This window comes from Stylophora pistillata, chromosome 14 (assembly GCF_964205215.1).
Source record: "Stylophora pistillata chromosome 14, jaStyPist1.2, whole genome shotgun sequence".
NCBI classification, from domain to species: Eukaryota; Metazoa; Cnidaria; class Anthozoa; order Scleractinia; family Pocilloporidae; genus Stylophora; species Stylophora pistillata.
The window spans coordinates 17,834,879-17,859,273 of record NC_142532.1 but is presented as its reverse complement, the minus strand read 5'-3'; the positions used below and the strand labels follow the sequence as shown (position 1 = coordinate 17,859,273).

At 38.3% G+C, this 24,395-nt stretch overlaps 1 pseudogene across 1 annotated transcript in view; it reads right to left on the bottom strand.

Moving 5' to 3' along the window:
- Positions 1 to 19,417: 19,417 nt before the first annotated feature.
- The window catches only part of LOC148716916 (uncharacterized), a 17,350-nt pseudogene continuing 12,372 nt past the window's right edge, over positions 19,418 to 24,395 (bottom strand). The window contains exons 5-6 of the transcript XR_015995283.1: positions 22,654 to 23,073; positions 19,418 to 22,220 (exon numbers count right to left, since the gene is read on the bottom strand). The product of XR_015995283.1 is annotated as an uncharacterized LOC148716916 (transcript). The remainder of the gene's footprint in view (positions 22,221 to 22,653; positions 23,074 to 24,395) is intronic.

Genomic DNA, 24,395 nt, shown 5'->3' with positions numbered 1-24,395 from the left:
GTTTGTACTCTTAAAGAGATCAGTACAACGACTTGGAGAATTGGCGACAAAAACACAGAACTGAAGAGAAATTGAAGAAATAAGACCATTAAATATCTAAGGCGGAACTGGAAATCAGTCTACTTCTTTTGAGGATGGGGTGGGGGAGGGGGGAGCGGAGGAAATGGGGGAGTTCGGGATGTGAATAATCACTGGGAAGTAAACTCGCTGTCAATCGAGAAAATAACGATTTCAGAGCTATGAAATGAGTACAAGTGTCTGACGCATGGTATTTGTGAAGGCGTCTGCCTTCAAGAACTTATTAAAGCCACAGTGCCATAAGTTCATGTTTCGATAATGACAGGGGAATAACAAGGTTTCTCCTGAAACGAGAGGACTGCCTCTCCGGAAATTTTTAAAACCAACAATTGCCTAAAAAAAAAAAGCGGTTGAGATGCTTTTTTTACCATAATTCAAAAGAAAACTTTTGCTCTTCGACGAAATAAGAAACTGATAAACACATTTTCGACGTCTCTCCATTTTCATTCATCCTCAATTTTCTTCATATATATTCAGAATCAAAAATGGTTGATTTTATTTGAAAGCATATGATTTTGGAACATCTCTGTTCCTGCTTTTTTTGCAGGTGTTTTTTCGGTTTCCTTGTATTATTTGTCGTGAGTTTTAATTCCTTCAGTTTGCTTTTTTTTTTTAAATTTTTTATAATTTTCTTTCCATTATTTTGTATTCGGCTCACGTTACTGTTGTGATTGACTTTTCGTTTTCCGTATTTCTTTTCGTCTTCCTTTTTTAAAATTAAAGATCGTTTGGCGCCAATTCATCTGGTGATGCCCGCCTGTCTGTCGAGAGCAGCCCAACGTCATTCAACGTTATTATGAGTCAAAACTTTTCGTTTTTGAAAACACGCTTTTCTAGCGAGGTTCAACAAAGTTAGGCCCTGTACTGAACCAGCGTGCACATATGAGAATGATTGCTACCGAACGAAGCTTCCTCATGCACACCGAATTCAATTGGCCATGCTAGGATCTGCTAGGCAAAGTAAATCCTGAATCACTCCTTTTCGTGTGACGGGAAACTGATATTGGGAAGTCGTAACAAGCTGGATAGTTCTGAAGTGGGGTAATAGCGTAATCAATAATTCACGAAGGAGTTTCATGCGAAGTCCACCCCTTTTATTTGAAAAATGAAAAAAAAAAAACAAAAACAAAAAAACCAAGAAGCAAACAAACAAATTAGTAAGTTGAGAAGTGGCATCAGCTTTCAAAAGAGAATGGCATTCAATACATTAGGGAGTTATTTAAATTTATCAGCTGTCGCATTTCGCTTTTAAACTGACAGGGAGGTCAGGAAGTCGAACCTATTTTTATTTTCAGCCTTTTTAAGCCCACACTTTTCATTTCTCCACGGATTGATCTGGTCCAAGTTCAAGAGTCCTGAAGGAGTATGTGGAATAATTCTCCAGGATGTACCTCCAGGGAGGATTTAATTCGATTGAACTCTTGATCGTTTAACGACGCAGATAAGAATCATAGGCTTTGATAAAACGTTCGATAATCAACAGTGGTTAAAATTCTTAACGAAACAGCATTGCAAATTTTTAGTCATTCATCCTCCAGGAGTAGCGGGAAATGATAACGTCGAATTCTGCCGTGCGTACAAGTCCGTACACTTTCGAATAGGGTAAAAATAATGAATTTGACTATTTCGACAAGACAGTTATCAAATTCGCATAATTTACATATATCTTCATAGAACTGTAAAATTAATCATGGAGTAAAAACTATTTGACGAGACACCACCTTGAGGGTAAATTATTTTAGAACTCGGGATCCAATCATGCAAATCAATTCGGAAAAGTTATGTGTCGGCGACAAATGATGACGGGAGGGGAAAAGAAATACCCAAAGCCGAAATCAACTTTTCTTCTTTTCTGACCGCCGATTCTTTTGCCGCTACACCATTGCGCTTCCCCTGAAAAAAAGGAACTCCTGAAAGCAGGCTGAAATCACCAGAGAGCCTTACCTTTTCCTCACATTATGGGAGAAAATTGTCGAATACGCGGTCCCTTCAAATCGTCAAAACAGGATCTGATTAAAATATGATTAAAAATAATTTTTTCGTGTGATTGCTTGTTCCTGAGAAGTCGAAGATTTCTAAGTAAATGTGTTTGGTGGTTAGCAGTAACTCGAAATGACTGTAATATTAGCAAACGCGGGATGGAACCCAGCAAGAACACGACATGAAGGCAGACACGCTATCGTGCGATTGGTGGCTTTCCCATGATGGGTCATATAAATTTTTTTTATTAGACACCCAGCTGAGTTTTACACCGAAAGTATAACGAATACGTGAGACACATAGGAGTTCATGCAAACCGTCTATGCGTAGGCATTGGGCGGCGGATCTATGAATTCTGATAGCAAACACTCCTTTCTCATTTTTAAGCATACAGTGAAAAATCATGTATTTCGTTAAGTTGGCGTTGAGATCTGATTTTATCATGTTCCCACACCCTGTATATTACTTAGTTTTTATGTTTGTAATTTGTATTCCATTTCTAGAACTTTATTTTACTTATTTTTATTTTACAGGGCCTCACAGAATACCACTCTTCAGTGTTGTGAGCCCCCTGTATAAAGATTGTCATTATTATTATTATTATTATTATTATTATTATTATTATTATTATTATTATCAAACAGTGAGGAGAGCTTCACTGAGACACCTTGAGACATCATAACAGATATCGGTGATGAAAATACCGTCAAAAAAGTGGTAGAGAAGTTAAACATGTTCGAAATTCAAATGCAAATTTATGTATTTATTTACCTTTTTACCTAATATATGGACAATTTATCGATAGTTCAATGTATGGCGAGGTGACTTCTAGAAACCACAAAGGTTTAGAATTATAGTTGAAGCCACCTCAAAAAAAAATCGATAATTGTCAGTCAATCGACAATTATCGAAAAATAGAAAAATAGGTGCACAAAAAATACTCCAGCAAGTAATAACTAACGATGTAATGTTCCGAGATTTCGGCGACCTCCTGAATTATCAGGGAATTAATACAATGAGCGCGTTCAAAAGAGTTGAGTTGTGTTCCTCTTGTTTGACTGAGACAGCGGCGAGCGAAAAAGCGCGGATCACGAGGGCGAAAAATGGCGGACGTCAGGGGGCATAGTCAACATCCACAATCGCCATTTATCGCCCGCCAACTCTTTCCGGCGCTCGTCGTTAGAGTGGGTAAGCTGTACCCATCTTGGCGATTTTTTCGTATTTAATTGAGATTCTTTGGTGATGCATAACCGGAGAAAAGTAAAAAATACACTTAGCCATTAACCAGTAATATCAAGGCTAGTTGACCTCACGCTCGAGCAATATCGCCTAACGGTTGTTTTGAATGTGACGCCCACTTCCGTCGAGTTGAGTTGCGAGTTCCTGTCACTGCGCACTTTGTCACCGTCTTCACATAAGCGAAGAACCTCCATACTTCCCTTTACTTTTCCAGGAGCTTTTAGCAAAATACGGTCAGGAGCATAACAAAGTTCGAAGAAAATAGGTAGAGATTCGCCTCAGCTTGCCAATTTTCGGAAAGAGACAAAATTAGAAGTTTCAAGGTCGGTTATTTAAACGAAATCTAACCCAAACCGCGGTTTTACGATGGCAACGGGCCTCAGGTATTCTCGATAAGAGGGTTGATGTAATAAAATAAGTGTCCTTCCACCTGTTATCTTTCAGCCCTCTTGACGTACACTATTCACAATATAAATTTTCAGATGAAAGGTTCGCCTAGATTGAAGACAGTTTAGAACGCGGTTTTGTTAAACAACGGTTAAACTTTGATTAAATAACCGGCCCTCAGTTCTCTAACAGTAGCATATGTTCGAAAATTCTGAGAGGATAACTTGTATTGAAGAAAAAAAAATTGAACATTTGATGTGACTTTTTCAATCTTTTGACGAAAACAAGTTTTCGACGTTTTACCGTAAGGTGACTTTGCCTCCAGGGGAAGCCTACCGAAAAATCGACGACAGTCAGCGGTTGATGTCGTGGGCGCTGCATATGGTAATGAGGTACTTTAAAAAATGTTTCTAATGGTCTCTAATGGGGGTTTATCAGACATTTTTCAATTTAAATTAGCGTTTCCATAGATAAAGGATAACGATGTTGTGGAAGTCAAAGGAGTTTAAAGATATTATTAGGTAACAGAAAATTTAATTAACTAGAATTCTGTTACTCAAGCATAATTCATAACATCGGAGAACATCGGAATCAAACTTATCACTCCGTGTCTCACTCCGTGCGATGAACATCTTCAGTGCAGCGAAAATCCTCTTATAAAATTTGGTTACAAAGCCCTTCAAAGATGGCGACTATTATTCTGGTATACACTTCATGGAAGGTAACCATATATGTAGTCTGCTACACAGCAGTTCTTAGGGTCGTCACGCAACGTTCCTCCCCACGTGGGGAGGAGCGTTGCGTGACGACCATAAGAACGGCTGTGTAGCAGACTACTATATATGTTGCATATCCCATCAGGGGTATACTTTATGTACGCCCAAGTGTAGTGCAACCTGACATAGCTACACACGGCTCTACACAGCTATACAGAGCTATACACAGCTATACAGGGCTATACACAGCTATACAGGGCTATACACAGCTATACAAGGCTATACATAGCTATACAGGGCTATACACATCTATGCAGGGCTATATTCAGCTATGCAGGGCTATACACAGCTATACAGGGCTATACACATCTATACAGGGCTAAACACAGCTATACAAGTGTATACACAGCTATACAGGGCTATACACATCTATGCAGAGCTATACACATCTATGCAGAGCTATACACAGCTATACAGGGCTATATACGGCTTTGCAGGGGCTATACACAACTATGCAGGGCTATAAACAGCTATACAGGGCTATACACAGCTATACAAGGGCTATACACAGCTATACCGAGCTCTACACAGCTATACAGGGCCATACACAACTATACAGGGCTATACACAGCTATAAGAGGCTATACACAGCTATACAGGGCTATACACATCTATGCAGGGCTATATTCAGCTATGCAGAGCTATACACAGCTATACAGGGCTCTACACAGCTATAAAGAGCTATTCATAGCTACACAGAGGTATTCGACTTGATAGATAGATACTTTATTATAAACACCTTGCAGCCATAGGCTGAATTACGGAACATTTACAAATACAGATGATAAAAAGGACGAATAAAATATTACAACTTCGTCGTTAAGAAAGAAGGAAAATTATTTACATCTTACAAATATGGCTAAAAATAAAACTGTTCTCCAAGCGCTCGGTTTTGCATATGGGGAGAGTGAAATCACTTTTGCGCCATAGCGCGTATCTACAACTCTTCCTTTGGGGGAGTAGGCTGTGGAGTCTATGGGTGGGGTTACGGACTATCTCGTCAAACAGATTGGTTGAAATTTTTTCACAGCTAAACAGAGATATACGTAGCTATACAGAGCTATACACAGCTATACACGGCTATACACAGCTATACAAGGCTATACACGGCTACACACGGCTATACACAGCTCTACACAGCTATATACAGCTGTGCACAGCTGTACAGAGCTTTACCCCGCTACATAGGGATATATACAGCTATACCGAACTCTACACAGCTATACAGGGCCATGCACAGCTATACAGAGCTGTACACAGCTATAAAAGGCTATACACAGCTATACAAGGCTATACACAGTTACACACAGCTATACACAGCTCTACACAGTTATACACAGCTATACCCAGCTATACAGAGCTTCACACCGCTATACAGGGCTATACACAGCTATACCGAACTCTACACAGTTATACAGGGCCATACACAGCTATACAAGTGCTATACACAGCTATACCAAACTCTACACAGCTATACAGAGCCATACACAGCTATACAGGGCTATACACAGCTATACAAGGGCTATACACAGCTATACCGAACTCTACACAGCTATACAGGGTCATACACAGCTATACAGGGCTATACACAGCTATAAAAGGCTATACACAGCTATACAGGGCTATACACATCTATGTAGGGCTATATTCAGCTATACAGAGCTATTCATAGCTATCAGAAGTATTCACAGCTAAACAGAGCTCTGCGCAGCTATACAGAGCTATACAGAGCTATACACGGCTATACACAGCTATACACGGCTATACGCAGCTATACAAGGCTATACACAGCTACACACGGCTATACACAGCTCTACACAGTTATACACATTTATGCACAGCTATAAAGAGCTTTACACCGCTATACAGGGCTATATACAGCTATACACAGCTATACACAGCTATACACAGCTATATTCAGCTATACAGGGTTATACACAGCTATGTACAAGTATACACAGCTATACAGTGCTCTGCACAACTGTGCACTGCTCTACACTGTTATATGCGGCTCTAGACAGCTATAAAAGGCTATACACAGCATACAGTGCTATATACAGCTATGCAGGGCTATACACAACTATGCAGGGTATACATAGCTATACAGGGCTATACAGGGCTCTATACAGCTATACAGAGCTATTCATAGTTATACACAGCTATTCACAGCTATGCACAGCTATATACAGCTATACTGGGCTATACACAGCTGTACATGGCTATACACAGCTATACAGAGCCTTACACAGCTGTACCGAGCTTTGCACATCTATAAAGTGTTATACACAGCTATTAAGAGCTATACAGAGGTATACAGGGCTATGGTAAGCTAGAACTTACACAGCTATACACGGCTATACACAGCTATATATGGCTATAAACTGCTATACACGGCTATACACGGCTACACACAGCCATACAGAGCTTTACACAGCTATACAGGCTATACACGGCTATACAGGGCTATACACAGCTATACACATATATACAAAGGTATACACAGCTACACAGAGCTATACATAGCTACACACAGCTATTCGCAGCTATACACAGCTATACATAGCTACCCAGGGCTGTACACTGCTATACAGGGCTATGAAGAGTTATAAACAGCTATACACAGCTATACAGACCCATACAGAGCTATACACAGTTGTACACAGCTGTACAGGGCTATACAGAGTTAAACAGGGCTATACACATTTATAAAGGGCTATAAACAGCTAAACAGGGCTATACACATCTATACACAGCTTTGGAAGGCTATATAGGGCCATACACTGCTATACTGAACTAAACACAGCTCTACTCACCTAAACAGCGCGATTTAAGGGTTCATCATTTACATAAACTCAATGTATGCGATGAACCATCTAAGTCGAGTTCTAGTATAGCAGTTTTGTATGGTACATTTCGCTTTCAGTCTTGTCACTGTTTGTCGCTAGATAAACCATCTCATTATCATAGGGAAACTCTTTTTATTCGTCAGCACCAAGAATAAGAATAAGGTCAAGTTATGTGAACATATACTCGTTTGGCTCGAGACAAACTATATTTAGAGAAATACACTGCTATAAAATCAGAGGATCAAAGCAATTTTATCCCAGAATGGAGTTTCTCATCAAGCTTTTAGTGTTTTTACATGTAAAAACGTGTTTAATCAATGGTAGTTCTGTGTAACACGATAACCAAAGCTTATAACTTTTCATTAAAGTGGTACTAAGTTTCAGTAGTGATAATTTCTATGTACTGGCTAACTAGTATTGAAAGTGGTATGATTTGCAAAAAAAATACATTCTGTAGCATTGTTGTCATTGTTGTATGAATAAAAAACAATAAATAATTTTAAAAAGACAAAATTCATGTGATTGAATCAAACAGTGATTAATAGGACTTATAATAAATGTGAAGTGTTTTCATTATTGTACTTTTGAATTTTTTAAAGGAGGTTTTTAAATACCTAAAAAGCTCTTCTTCTGGAGATATTGAGTATTTCGTAACTTCAATGTGCAATTTGGGTTCTTCAGCCCTCGTTATTTCGCGAACATGACTCATAAAGCTTGCGTTATAAAGGAAAATATAAAATTGCTGAATTACACGCTTTATTGTCCTTGATATATTATGAAAAAATTAGACTACTTCGGCTTATTGTGTTAACATTACACAAACCGGTGACAAAACGGAGTCAGATGCACAGCTATGCAAGGTTATACAACTGATCAAAATAGAAGTACACATAGCTATGCATTCCATGTTCATGAGTTGTTGATAAAGATGTAAGATTAAACAAAATTGTTCAACAGCTTATCAGTCATCAAATGCAGAAGGAAAAATGGCAAGCTTAACGCAAACACGCAAATAACTGATTGGAAGGACTTGGGAGACAATATGGCGAGAGGGTGGATATTGGAGAAAACAAAGAACTACGTTTCCCTACCCTGTGCGCAATTGTGTCTTCTAGTTAAGAAAAAACTAAAAAGATTAACACCTTAATTTCTGCGAGCGTTGAATTGAAATGGCGTTACTTTCAAAAATTATATTGTTAGACCTTACTTAAGGATCATTTTGTCATCTAATAAGTGTAAAACTGCCGTAAAATGGATTTTCTTTAGAAAACTATCGAATTCTTATTCCGGAATAGGCCATACATACCACTTAAGTGCTCAAGCGATCGTAGAAAACCTGCTAAACAAAAAAGCTAAACAAAAAAAGGTTATCTACGACCTAGTTGTTAATTCAAATGGCAGCAATTGAAACAAATGCAGACTCTCTTCTTAGTCTTCCTGTAGCAGGTAACCTGTTCTTTCGAGTCATTATATCTTTTTCTTACACAGAAATTGCCTTTTTCACGTGTTTATATCTTTGATAACACACTTTTATAACAAGTAAAAGAGAGAGTGTCGTCAATGAGAGATTGCAGAACTATCATTAATATACGAGTAATTCAGAAAACTATCGTTTTCAATCAAACATGCAACAAGTTGTACTTATTCTGAAGCAATCCAACATGAACGAGTTCGCATACGATTAGTTATACCTTTCCCAACATAAATATGAAGAGCGCAGCTTAAACCTTTTGTTACAATAGCAAGTTGCAAAAGAACAAAAATTGTCCTGCAAAATGTATGTAATCACTCAATATTGACACAGATGCATTTTCTTAGTATCTTCTTTGTGAATTGATCATAGTGAGGATCAATGCCTCTAAGGTGCGCTATTTTAGCCGCTATCTGGGCTGTAGACTTCGCAGCTATGTTTAGAGACGTGTCCATAATAGTAGGAGACAGTCACAAAATCATAAAAATCATGCAAAGTTTTAGAATTTAGGGAAATTCCCTGACTTTGCAACACGTCCCGGCAAAAAATTAGAAAGAGTTTCAATTTTCCTCCAGGGTCCACCATCCACCTCCGCATCTTGACCTTTCATGAATTTGGATGCCTTTTTTCCTTTATATGGAGAGACCGTCGTACTATTTCGCTTCTTTCTTTTAGGGGTTTTTTTCGGGTCAGCCCGTGCTTGAACAATGTTTCCACAGTCGAAGCATCCACAGACTTCGGTGCGTACACATACCGAAGTCCTACCCAAGGACACTTCGACTTGTGGAGACTGTCTCGACACGACTTTGATTCTGTTCAATACAACAACGACATTGCCTCCAAACCCTTCCACGTAGCAAATACTTTCGAAGATATTGACGACGTGTACTGGGCATGGGAGAAATTGCTGACAGATGTACTCGACGATCATGCTCCCCAGGTTGAAAAGAAATCTACGAAGCCTAGACCACCACCTTATCTTAATTCACAAATGATGGCTGTCATTCGCTTTAGGAACCAACTCAGACGAAAGTATTATACCACCAAAGAACCAAACGACTGGGAAAATTACAGACGACAAAGAAATCGTGTTGTAAGACTGAGGAGGAAAGCAATCAAGGAATATTTAGCACAACAATGTAGCACGTCAAATGGAAATCCTACAAAATTGTGGAACGTATTTAAACCGTTCATGTTCTCCAGAAAAAGTTGTATGACCGAGTCAATTCAACTCTCTGAGGACACAAACATCATTCAGGACAAACATCAGATAGCAAATATATTGAATACACACTTTTTCAGCATTGGCGTACTATCAATGGAGGACTATAAGGATCATGCCAGTATTTCAGGGATAAAAGAAAATTTCACACCTGCCGAAGAATTTAATTTTGAGCTAGTGAGCAAAATACAAGTAGAAGAATTACTGAAGAGCATTCATATTTGAAAAGCCACTGGATGTGATCGAATACTTAAAAGAAGGTTGATAAAGTAATAACAAGCGGCGAGATACCTAGTACGTGGAAACATGGCGAACTATTACCATCCTTCAAATGCGAAGATCCAATGGATAAAACAAATTATCGACCTGTCACAATCTTGCCAGTAATAAGCAAGGTGTTTGAGAAACGTGTGAGTCCTCAGTTAACAGCACACTTTGAGAATATGTTCTCAGGATCTCTAACTGCATATCGGAAGAAACATAGTTGTCTCTCTACTCTGTTGAGATTAACTGAGGATCGGAAAAGTGAACTGGACCACAAAAATATCATTGGAACGGTCTTAATAGACCTCAGCAAAGCCTTTGATCGCCTTCCACATAACCTTTTACTCGAAAAGCTCTCGACTTATGGCATTGGCTCGAAAAGCTTAAAACTGTTAGCAAGTAATTTAAAGAACAGAACGCAATGTGTAAAAGATGGAAACATTCGTTCAAGCCACGGTAATTTGATGTTGGGTGTGCCTTAGGGATCCGTGCTGGGTCCTCACCTATTTAATATTTTTATAAACGCCCTGTTCTACAATGTAAAGAAGGCAAAATTATCAGCCTATGCCGATGACAAGCAACTTTATTTTAGTCATAGAGAAGCATTAACTGTACAACATACTATTAATTCAGAATTAGCGATTATGTCAAGCTGGATTAGTGACAACGGTCTCATCCTCAACGCCAAGAAATTCGAGTCCCTATTATTTAGACGACCCAAGGCTCAAGGTAACCAAACGGCGAATGAAGAAGATATTAGTTTCTCGGTAAATGGGATAGTTATGAAGCCAAACATCAATTGCAAGCTACTTGGTGTTCACATAGCTTACAATCTGAACTTTAGTAAACATGCTACATCGTTATGTAAGAAAACAAGCATGCAAATAGCGATAATAGGCACGTTTTAGAAGCTGTTGAGTACTAAAACAAAACTTTTGTTGTAAAAAGCCTATATTCTACCTCATTTGACCTATTGCTCTACTATATGGATGCATTGTGGCAAAACAGCAGCTGGCAAACTCGAAAACCTAAACGAGCGAGCTATGAGATGTATTTTTAATGACAAAATTAGTACCTATGACGAATTACTTGTAAAGGCAAATATGCTAAGCCTGCAAAATAGAAGGATTCAGGACATGTGTATACTTATATATAAAGTTATCTATGCAACTACACCAACACCTCTTAGTAGTCTACTGTCACTAAGAAGTAATGAATGTAATCTGCGTGGTAAAATGAAGCTTATTCTACCTAGAGCAAACACGTCCAAGTATGGACTCCATACTTTTAGGTACTACGGTCCGAAGATGTGAAAATCCTTGCAGGATGAACTAAGAACTGCTCTTACCATTAGAAATTTTGTTTCTCAAACTAATAAAAGAAAAATAACGTTCGACACTTGTAGTTGTTTTTTATGCTGTACATGGAATTTTCAATCTTCTTGCTTTCATATCAATATGTTCTTAATAATTAATAAGTTATATATCATATAATTAATCTTACTTTTTGTTCCAATTTCCTGATACAGAATAGTTTTCGCCAATTTGTTGACTCAATACCTTTATTTCATAGTTAATTTACATATATTATTTGTTAACTCGACACACTAGCTGTTAACATGCTAGGAGCCTAACAAGCTCCAATTGATAGAGTATAAATAAAGTTGTTGTTGTTGTTGTGACTTGCATTTGGCTGTCCGGCCCCTTTGCTCTTTCGTCCAATTCCGCGCCTACAGCCTCTCTTCAGACTCTTTTATCATCACCACTTCATTGGAAATGCATGTGTTTTTGCAATTATAACATCTGCACAAGCGGGTATAAGAGCGATTCATTTTTATATTTCAGATCTGAATTGAAAAAGAAAGAAAATCCGAAGCGACGTTGCCATTAACGGGAGTTCTATTTGATAATTTGGAGAAGAAACGGATTCATTGAAAGATTAAAGGCTGATAGTTTCGAAAGAAACTGTTTGGGGCTGCGTCGGTTGGAGTAACGAAATAATTTGGATATATCAACAAAGTTGAAATGGTAAATTGGCCACCGTAACGGTTACAAAAGCTGACGTTTCGAGCGTTAGCCCTTCGTCGGAGCGAATAGAGGAATTGTGGGTCGTGTGTGCTTTTAAAGGCAGAAACTGGAGCTACGTTATCGTTTTTTCTCGTTGCCATGTTCCCACCAATAACGTAGCTCCATTTTCTGCCTTTAAAAAAATAGGTAGTTCGTCGTAAGGGGGAACTTGTACATTATTTGTGGCTGTTGACTATTCTGGCCGAAGCCATAAAAAAACTGTTTTTAAGTCTATTTGTCTTGCAAAGTGGCAAAACAAAGGTACGCTCGTGCCACAACCTATGAGAGCTTACATAGCGGGGTGGTAAAAGTTTGCTTAATTTGTGCTGAGGATCGTTCATTATATTGCGAAATGTTGCTGTACACATATTTTCATGATGGTCTTTCACAGTTTGAAGATTCATAATAGCTAAGGCCTGTTCTTATTGCATACCATGAGAAATGATTCTCATGGATCTTTCCTGAATACGTTCTAGTTCTTGGTGGAGGTATTCAGGGAGAAAGTAATGAAAAACTTGTGCTGCATAATCGATTACAGATCGTACACATGCCGTATAAAAGAGGCAAAGGTCTTTTGGTGGAACGTGAGCTCTTTTTAGCTGAACATGGAAATAGGTTCTCTTTGCTGCTTTCTTGGTAATCTAAGTTATGTGAGCGTTCCATTTCAAATCTTCGGAGATGATAACATTCAAGAGTTTGGCTTGTTTAACCAATTTCATGTGTTTACCATCTATTGAAACTGGATCAAAATCCCTTGGAACTGAAGAGAAACCAATCCGCAGCTCTTTGCATTTGTCTGTGTTTAGTCAAAGTTTATTTTTCTTCGACCAACCTATTACTTGGTTCGTGGTATTTTGAGCTCCACTGGGGTGACCTTTCTACACAACTTCTGAGGCCGTCGTATCGTCGACTGCATAGATATGTATAGCCTTTTATAGCTGTGTATAGCCTTGTATAGATGTGTGGAGCCTTGTATAGCCGTGTATAGCTGTGTTTAGCCTTGTATAGCTGCGTATAGCTCTGTTTAGCTGTAAATAGCTGTGTATAGCAACGAATAGCTCTGTATAGCTGTGTAGAGGCCTGTATAGTTGTGTATAGCCGTACATAGCTGAATATAGCCGTACATAGCTGAATATAGCCCTTGAAAGATGTGTAGAGCCTTGTGTACCTGTGTAGAGCCTTGTATAGCTATGTATAGCCCTGTATAGCTATGAATAACCCCGTATAGCTGTTTATTGCCCTATATAGCTATGTATAGCCCTGTATAGCTGTGTATAGCCCTGTATAGCTGTGTATAGCCCTGCATAGCTGAATATAGCCCTGCATAGATGTGTATAGCCCTTTATAGCTGTGTTTAGCCTTGTATACCTGTGTATTGCCATGTACAGCCGTGTACAGCTGTGTATAGCCTTGTATAGCTGCGTATAGCTCTGTTTAACTGTGAATAGCTTGTATAGCTATGAATAGCTCTGTATAGCAGTGTATAGTCTTGTATGGCTTCGTATAGCCCTGTATAGCTGTGGATAGCCGTGTATAGCTGTGTATAGCCTTGTATAGCTGTGTATAGCCCTGTATAGCTGTGTATAGCCCTGTATAGCTGTGTATAGCCATGCATAGCTTAATATAGCCCTTCATAGACGTGTATAGCCCTGTAAAGCTGTGTATAGCCTTGTATAGCAGTGTACAGCCCTGTATAGCTGTGTATCGCCCTTTATAGCTGTGTATAGCCCTGCATAGTTGAAAATAGCCCTGCATAGATGTGTTTAACCGTGTATAGCTGTGTATAGACTTGTATACCTCTGTATAGCCCTGTATAGGTGTGTATGGGCCTGTATAGCTGTGTATGGCCCTGCATAGCTAAATATAGCCGTGTATAGCCCTGTATAGCTCTATATAGCCCTGTATAGCTGTGAATAGCCCTGCATAGCTTAATATAGCCCTTTATAGATGTGTATAGCCTTGTAAAGCTGTGTATAGCCTTGTATAGCAGTGTACAGCCCTGTACAGCTGTGTAGAGCTATGTATAGCCCTTTATAGCTGTGTATAGCCCTGCATAGTTGAAAATAGCCCTGCATAGATGTGTTTAGCCCTGTATAGCTGTGTATAGACTTGTATACCTCTGTATAGCCCTGTATAGGTGTGTATGAGCCTGTATAATTTGGATATATCAACAAAGTTGAAATGGTAAATTGGCCACCGTAACGATTACAAAAGCTGACGTTTCGAGCGTTAGCCCTTCATCGGAGCGAATAGAGGAATTGTGGGTCGTGCGTGCTTTTCAAGGCAGAAAATGGAGCTACGTTATTGGTGGGAACATGGAAAGGAGAAAAAACGATAACGTAGCTCCATTTTCTACCTTTAAAAGCACACACGACCCACAATTAGTAACAGCTTAGGCAAAATCACTTAGACACAACAAAGTCTTTCAAATGGCTAGGTGTTCTGGAGGTCCGACCACTGCGAATAACTGGCAAACCCACTGGCTTTAAAGGCATAGACGATGTTGAAACATCTGCAGGACTGTCCATGTATACCATAATGGTTTAGTATCGATTGAAGGATCTGATGATCAACAGTGTCAAAAGCAGACCTCTCAACCTCAAAACACCAAAAATCTGGACACTAATGTAAAAAAATCTGGAGATTTCAGTGAAAATCTGGAGATTGGTCGAGCGGCAGACAAAACCAAGTAAACACAGGTTCTTAAATTAAGAGAAAGTGTTTTTTGTCCTGCTAAGAATAAACTTACTATCTATCCTAGTATATCAGAAGCTATGATTATAAGGAAATCTCCTTTTATTGGTCCACTTTGTCCTGTACATTATGGCTCTCACTTTGTGAACTTTGTTACTTCCGCTACTTGCCTTGGCGTCACCATTGAGAACTTACGGAGGAGTTTATTGAAGCTTTTAAGAAAGAAAGCTTAATAAGAAAATTACAAATTACAAATTACAAATTAATCTAATTAGTTTAATTAATCTAATTATTATTGATCTAATTTACACTTTCATGTTCATGAAGGCCGTTCACGCCCGAAAATAGCAGGAGCTAGTAGAGGCGGGCGAGAATTAGAGGTACAGCAGTGGTAATAGAGTACATATAAAGTTTAAACATAAATTAATAACATTTCCAGAAAAAGACAGCCACTTAAAACTCGTATATACAACTGCATCATTAAACATAAGAAAATAGTAACACTACAATGTAGAATATAAATTATAAAGTCAGTTTATAATTAGTAATTTTTTGAAATAGAAGGGGCGATTCAACATAGTAATCCTCAGCCTCTAGGAACGAAAATAACATGTCCTTGAAGAGTTGTTTGAAGCTCTCTTCGGGAGTTGACGAAGAGCATCGCAAATGGAGTTCCAAAGTTTAGCTCCGAAGCTAGCAAAAGAGCCCTGGCTTTGATTCATTCTCGATGGATTAATATAAAAATTGCCGAAAGAAGAGAACCTCGTGTCGTGAATATGCTTTTCAGTAGCTTTAATGAAAAGATTACTAATGTTAGTAGGTGCAGTTAGACGTGAGACGTCAAACATAATTGAGGAAAATGATTCAACGTATAACATATTTATATTTATGATGAGGATTTTTGAGGAGATAAATAAAGGCACCGCATGTGCTCTGGGTTCAGAAACATATATCAGCCGAAGAACACGTTTTTGTAGGACGAGGATTTTATGTAAATGAGATTTAGCAGCTTGGCCCCAAACAGCCACGCCATAGGATAGGTAAGGGAGGATCAAAGAGCAATAAATCGTTAATAGAGTGGTTAAAGGTACGAGATGCCGAAGGCGGGCAATAATTCCAATTATTCTACTTATTTTTAGTGCCACATTGTCAATGTGAAATTTCCAACTCAAATGACTATCCAATAAGACACCTAAATATTTTATATGATCCTTACATTCAAGAGAGGTAAAAGAATGATTACTATTATCAAACATTTGAATATTGACTGTAAGGTCCAGTTTACGTTGATAAGGACGAAAAATGACAAAGTTAGATTTTTTAGCATTTAAAGTTAGTTTATTTGCATTGAGCCAATCAGAGACTTTGACCAATTCGCTATTGACCGTTTCTTCAAGGGTCTTGAGATTTTTATCGGCATACAACAAATCTGTGTCATCTGCATAAAGATTAAACGAAAAATTCGAAGAGTGATGAAAATCATTAATATAAATTAAGACTAACAAAGGGCCAAGAACAGAGCCTTGAGGGACACCTCATGAGATCTTATTAATGCTGGATAGCTTAGAATCTAATTCAGTCACTTGTGTACGACCAAGAAGGTACGAGGAAAACCAGTCATTAATGATGCCCCTGATACCATAATGATCAAGTTTTTTTTGTAAGATTGAATGGTTAACAGTATCATTGACAATAAACTGTCATGGTCTGCTCATATTCAGAAAGTTAACAAGGACTTTTCTAGTAAATGTATTACAAGATATCTATTTCAAAACAATTATTCCTTGCGTAACCTATGCAATAGCAGTATGGGGTAATTGTTCAAAATCTCAATTAGAATCTTTAAATTCTACTCATAAAAGAGCTTGTCGGCTGATGAATTATAACAATACATCCTCGAAAGACTCCAAATGGTTACAAAGAGACTACTTTTATAAGAGGCGCTTACTTGTGTTGATGTTTAAGGTATTTTATGGCCTGGACCCTAAGCCTATATTGGATCTTTTTACAAAGAAAGTCTGCACTCGAGCATCTAGAATACCCAATCAAATGACTATTAAGATGATTAAAACTGATTTTGGCAGACAATCAGCTCAATATAGAAGCCCTCATATTTGGAATTATTTGAATAGCAAAGTTTAAATATCCGAAGTAAACACAGATGCCTTCAATAACATTCTAAGAAAGTCTGTTATGGATATTAATAATGCAGTAAATGGTTTGAACCCGGGGGTAACATGTGAAGGTGTAGTCTGATCGTCCGGGTGAGTGTAGTCCTGAGAAGGACTGTTGTCGGTGGTAGTGACTGACGTTTCGACAACCTGTGCGGAAGTCATCATCAGAGTCAAGTGAATGATTGTTGTCAGTAGAATGTTCTTATTCCAGTTCGTGTGAAATGATCGGTTGGTTTTGCCGTGATGTTATTGGCTGTAAGACTCAAGTGACGTAAGTCGGTCGTGATTGGTCTGTTTCGATCGGTCGGTAAAGTTAGGTCGTTCTTTTTCGGTCGTTTGTGATGTTAATGTCGTGAATGAGTCGTTTGTATGGAGCGGGTAGTTGTTGACATCTGTTTAGGGGGGTGTGTTCTAAGTTAGTAAACCAGCTTTCCAGCGTCAGTCGTTGAAAATAGTCAGTGCTGTAGGTTAGGCATTGCGCAGAGTCCCAGTCAATGTTGTGGTTGGTAAGTCGATGGTGTTCAGCAATGTGATTGCTGACATCACCTTTTCTCGTCGCCCGTCTGTGTTCAGTCAGTCTTGTTGTGAGGTTTCTGCCAGTCTCACCGATGTAGGAGGCTTGGCAGTCGGAACAATTGATCTTATAAATCGTTCCCTGTCTGTTCCTCGGTTCGTCTTTGTCTTTAACGTTGGTTAGTAACTAACGTAGTGTAGTGATGGGTTTGTGGGCGACGCGGATATTGAAGGGTAGTAAGATGCGCGAGATGTTTTCAGACATGCCTTTTATGTACGGTATGGTTGCTGTAGTCGTAGGGGTTGCGGTGTCATTTGTTTCGGTAGTGGTAGTGGGTCGGTAAGTGTTTCGTCGGATGAAGTCGCTGTTGTAGTTGTTCTTCGTAAAAACACGGTGAAGGTATTTGTTCTCGTCGGATAAGCTGTCTGTCGAGTCGCATACTAGTTGTGCGCGTCGTGTTAGAGTTCTGATAGTTGTGGCTTTGTGTGATGTAGGGTTGTAGGATGACTCGTCTAGTAATCTGTCGGTGTGTGTCGGTTTCCTGTAAACTGTCGTCCGTAATGAGTTGTCGTTGTGGCTTACCAGGCAGTCTAGAGAAGGAAGTTTGCCATTTTCTTCGACTTCTCTGGTAAACTGTATGTCAGTGTTTTGTTCATTAAGGTGGCGGTGGAATGCGTCAATTTCGTCGTGTCGAACGGCGGTGAAGGTGTCGTCAACGTTACGTTGACGACACCTTCACAAAGCCACAACTATCAGAACTCTAACACGACGCGCACAACTAGTATAATGAAAAGCAAATTTGTTTCTCACAGCGAGCTGTTCATTGTTGTCGAAAATCGCTTGAATGCTAGGGTGCGCAACCAACTCTTTTCCACAACTCTGTTCAGTTATCTCTGGCACGCCGTCCGCGATGTTGACAAAATAACTATTAAAAAGCTCCGCCATTTGTTTTTTGTCTGTTATCACGACATCATGTTCTTTTAACATTAGGTCATTTGCTTGCGTGCTTTTCCTTGAATGCAAAAATGGGCGGTATGTGTCCCAAAACTCCCTTGGGTTTTCCGACTCACTTCACTTAATCTCTATTTATCGTGAGATTTGTCTGTCGTGAGATCGTGAGATTGAACTGAAAATCGTGAGTCTCACGACAAAATCGTGAGACTTGAGAGGTCTGCAAAGTTTTTTTTTTTTAAATCTAGAAAAATTGCTCTATTGATTTTCCCGTTATCAATATTATATGCCCAAGAATCTGTCGCTTCCAAAAAAGCTGTTACAGTTGAATGATTAGCACGAAACCCTGATTGGTTTTGACATAGAATATAGTGCTCTTCCAAATAGGCATGTAACTGTTCATAAACTATCCTTTCAAACACCTTCGCCACTATTGGAATCACCGATATTGGGCGGTAATTGTTAACATCACCGTGATCACCCTGTTTATAAAGAGGGGTAACCCTTGCATATTTCCAGTCATCTGAGAACGTCCCTTGGCTAATAGATTGGTTGTCAGGGTGTGAATGAGTTGACCAGGAATTAATTTATCCCTACAATTTTAATACACAAAGGCAAAGACAGGTAATGAGAAGACAGAAATAACAACCAGGGATATTTATCATAATTATTTCCTATAATTTGTGCCTATGTGCTAATTTACAATTTCAGCTAATAGTTGGGGGGGGGGGCACTCATTAAAGGAGGGCACTTAGTCAAGAGGGACGATTATTTATTAAGTTTTCCTTTCAACAAACTTTTAGCATTAATTTCACAAAAGTTTTAGAAGAATGACAAAAACTTTAACATTATACACATTGTTGTGTATGGTAGTCTAAAGAATAAAACAATTCAGCTTTCTTCTAATCTTTCCTAGCCCTTTTAAAAAATTCTCTAAAACCATTTCATTTACTCTATAAATGTGTACTTTTACTTTACTGTGAAAAAATTTTCAGTTTGTAATTTCTATTGCTTGATAGTTAATGAGAGCAAAGCCAAAAATCGTTTCATGCAACCATTGTCATTGGGGCTGTTGATCAATAGCTGAGACTAAATTAAGTCAAAGTTGTCAAGAAATGGGACTGACTAAAAAGTTAACCTACATCGAAGACAAAAACAAACTCCAAAAAAAAAAAATAAATGGACCAAAGTTTCTATGCTGGTCAGTCAGTTCCAATATGTTTGGAATTATTTTCTAGTTTCTGGGCATGACCAGGTCCAAAAAGACTACCAAAAACATGAAGAAATATGCAGTATCTCCTAAAACTACCAAGTTGAACTTAACTACACATAAACATAACTTAAAAGAGAAGTAAGCTTCAAAAACCAATAATTTTCATCTGCTCCATTTAAATATGTGTATTACTTTTTGCAATTGCAAACAGTGACTTTACCACAAACAGTAATCAAATGTGTAAATCACCTTTTGAAGAAAACTTGGTCACCTCAGGCAAAAGCAAAAAAAAACTTGGCAATCACGAAGACTTGAGGGGAAAACAGAACAGTGCTTTCCAAGGGACCAGATATTACTAAAGTAAGTATAAATGACAGTCAGTTCTTTTCATTAATGTCTAATTAAAAAGTACATGGTATTACATTCACTGACCCTTTCACTCCTACTCAGAATAAAAATTCTACCTACAATTAAACAAACTGTCAAGTAAAGATATACATCACCTCTGATCAATCTGATACGCATGCCCCAGACAACAGATATACACAAGTTCATGATTTGACACCACAGTAGAAACCAATTTGCTAACTTAAGGACTCCCTTGAGGGAAACAAAAATGGTTGAAGTTTAAAGAGGTTTCAATTAGGTAGCTGATAGTGAAAAAATGTGGTCAAAGGAAAGGCATCTTATTTGAGTTACCACGGGGTTTCAGTGAACGGAGTTTGAGCTAGCAGGGAACTACTGTAGTTCTTATAACAGAATGTCTTTTTCGTTCTTTGGGAGTGAAAGGATAAAATTTGATCAGAATGAGACCGTACATCTCCTTTAAAATCACCTTGATCAACTATTTGAGCCAATAAATTAAACCTTTATCAGTTATAAATGAATAGAGAATAATACATGGGTTCGTGTAGATATGGAATTTCTCTTTGAGATTTTAAGTTGAAGCCAAGAAGAGAAATTCCACATCTACAAGCAATCATGTACTATTTAGTTTATCATATAAACACGAAAGGCCTTTACTGACAAGAAAATTTGACAAACAATGTTGGATCCAGATCTGAGAACACTTTGCCATTCATTCCTCAACCCTCACAGAGTGGCACAAAACGCACTGATTGGTGATATCAAACACATAAAAAAATTATTGCATGCAGTTACAGCTCTTCCCAGGAATGGAAATCCTTGTAATACACTTCCGTTTATGTAATAAAAAATATTAACTCGTAGTATTGATAATGACAATCTTTCCCTATGGAGGGTAGCATGATCAACTCAAAGCTTTAACGGCACCCTTAGCCTCCCCCCCCACGGGTAAGGCCCTGAGCATTTGAACTTTTGAAGAATGGTTTGTCCAAATCACCACTCCCCCCGAGGCAAAAATTGTGTTAAAAAACCACCACCCAAGCACATATTAAATGATTGTTTATGTGATAAATGAAAGTTATAGAATTTGGCAAATTTTTTGGTGCTGCTGTTTGATTTTTCGCATGGCAAGCATAATTTTACAAGTGAAAATTTTCTTCTGAGCCATTTGCTCATGAAACAGACTCTTCACCTTTAAACTCCTTGTGTACTCTACAGGTTCAAATTTCCCAAACCCACCCAGGCAAGCTTCAAATTCCCCAAACCCCCATGGGTTACCTGGAAGGGGGAATGTTCAAGCAAAATAAAATGGCTCACAATTAATTTAGCTCTTTATTCACTGATCACATTGAAATAAAAAACTTTTGTCCATGTGGACATGAAAAGATCTTATCACCTTCAATCACGAGTCATGATTCAAGAAAAATCAAGTCGTGATTCACAAGAAAAAAAAACTGCCCCAATCATGTTTCTCATAAAAAATGTGAGGGACCCTCAAGAATGACTAAATATTCCTTTAAGAAATTCAACGCCCACGAACCTCCAAGAAAGCTCCCTTTCAATGAAGCTTTTTTTCTCAAAAAGGGTCTCGTAAACCTTAATCTCCTTGAAGAAATTATTGATTAGGGAAACTTACCCTAGTTCTCTGTTGAACAAGGGAGAAGGTGCAAAATTGCCATTAATATGCAGACCACATGACTTAAGCAAAATTTCAACTTGGTAAGATGGCATAAAAAATGCCACTAGTTTAAGTTTTGTAACAATACCAAAAAAGTACCTTCAGCATTCTTTGTATCTCCATTTAACATTAGCTGGCATGTGTAACACCCTGGATCATGTATCCCAAGGAGGAGATAACCACAGCAAATGCTTCTTTTTTGCGAAAAATAACAATAGAAAAACTACCACTGTGATCATGATAACTACACCAGAAGTTGTCCCTATGATAATCTTGGTGACATCTGTTGATGCTGTAGTCTCTGGCCAAAAAATGGAAAAGAAAATGAGTAATTTAAATGAATCGTGTCAAAAAAAGATATGTGAAATTCAAATCACGAGATACAATTATAGTTCAAAGGCCTATAAAAGAAAGACCTAATGACATAAGCAGAGGTTATAGTTTCAGTTTTTTATCTGAATGTTTGAGGAGTGTGACGATATTGCATTGTCTTAGCGTCCGATCAGATTTCAGTATTTACACGTGTGCGCCAACTTGACTTATACTCTCGGGTTTTTATCGTCATGGTCGCTTGTGAGTTGCTTGTGCGGTCACAATGTTCTAATTAAACAAGTTGAAGTTCGAGAACGTGAGCCAATTCTTTATAAGGAGGTTGCCGGCCCTTTCTTGAAACAGACTCAGACAAGCAAGAAGGGCAAATCCTTCTCTCTAACATTGATTTATCGAACCAGTACCTTTACTTGGATCTTCTTCCGGACAGTCGGCTTCATCTAAAATTGGTCCAACACGGCCTAGACTCGTTGATGAGTTAGTAAAGAAAGGACAAGGTTTACACGCCTGTTCAGATGTCTGGCTAATGTTTGGCTGGTATGTTCCTTGAGGACATTGAATGGGACCACTTCCTCCTGGAGGGCAATAAAAACCGGCTGTACACTGTCTACAGACTTGTTTGGATGTCTGGTTCATCTTTGGCTGGTACGTCCCTATTGGACATTGAATGGGACCTGTTGCCTCTGGAGGGCAATAAAAACCAGCTGGACATGGTTTACAGGCCTGTTCAGATATCTGGCTAATATTTGGCTGATATGTTCCTTGAGGACATCGAATGTAACCACTTCCTCCTGGAGGGCAATAAAAACCAGCTGGACATGGTTCTACAATATAATTCAAAACAACAGTTATCTTTAGCTTGTAAGTTTTGTTTTTCCAATGTACACATACAAGTAATTTACAAATGCCAAAGGAGGGAGTTTCCTAAGATACCCCTTGGAAAAATAAAACTTACAAGCTAAAGAAAGTATATCTAGATAGCTCTGAGCTAAATCTAATTGAAATTCACTATTTGGTGGCCAAGAGAAACAAGGCTTTTAATGTCACTTAAGTAAAACATGGCCTTGAGGTTGACATGACAATTTGGCCAAAACCCAGTGTTTTGTTTTGTAGTTTGCGTGACAGAACTACAGACGGTGGGGGAGGAGTATGCTTTTACGTGAAAAAAATCAATAAATTTTACTGTACAAAATGATCTAAACAGGGAGACTCTTGAAAATTTATGTCTAGAAATTCAACAACCTCGTTCTAAACCGTTTATTGTTGTCACATGGTACAGACCTCCTTATTCTTCTATTCGTATCTTTTCACCTTTCAAACATTTAATTGGGATTCTTGATTTGGAAAATATTGAATATTATCTAATGGGAGACCTAAACTGCGATATGATTGCTACAAGATTTGACAACGATACCTGCAAACAAATGAGTATCACTGATGTATATGGACCTCAACAACTTATAACGGAACTAACAAGAGAAACTTGGACGTCTTCAACTTTAATTGATGTGATTTATACTAATTGGCCAGATAAAATTGTTTACTCGGGAGTCTCCCATGTCAGTATTAGCGATCATAGCATGGTGTTAGCCTACAGAAAATTATCTATAAATGGAGTGACTCTTGGGCACAATACTCTGACTTACATAAAATGTTTCAAATTTAATCGTACAAATTTTAGAAATGATTTTGCGTCTCAAAATTGGGATGAGATAAACATTATTAGCAATCCCAATGACATGTGGTCAAAATGGAAATGCATGTTTCTATCTATTGTTGACAAGCATGCTCCACTGAGAACAACGCGTGTTCGCGCGCGTAGTTCCGAGTGGATTACATCCGAGCTAAAGAAACGAATGCATAATTGGAATATTCTAAAAATTAAAGCTATCAGATCTAAGGATCCTTTTGAATAGATGCAATTTTAAAAACAATGCGACATAGTGAATAACGAAATTAGATTAGCGAAGCAATCTTATTATCATAATATAGTTTAACGAATACAAAGTCAATTCAAGAAAGACTTGGCAGACTATCCATAAACTTACTTCGAGAAAATCTGGAAAGGAATCGGTTGCGTCACTTAAAGTGAATAGTGTATCAATTACAAATCCAGATATGCTGTCAAATGAGTTTAATAATCATT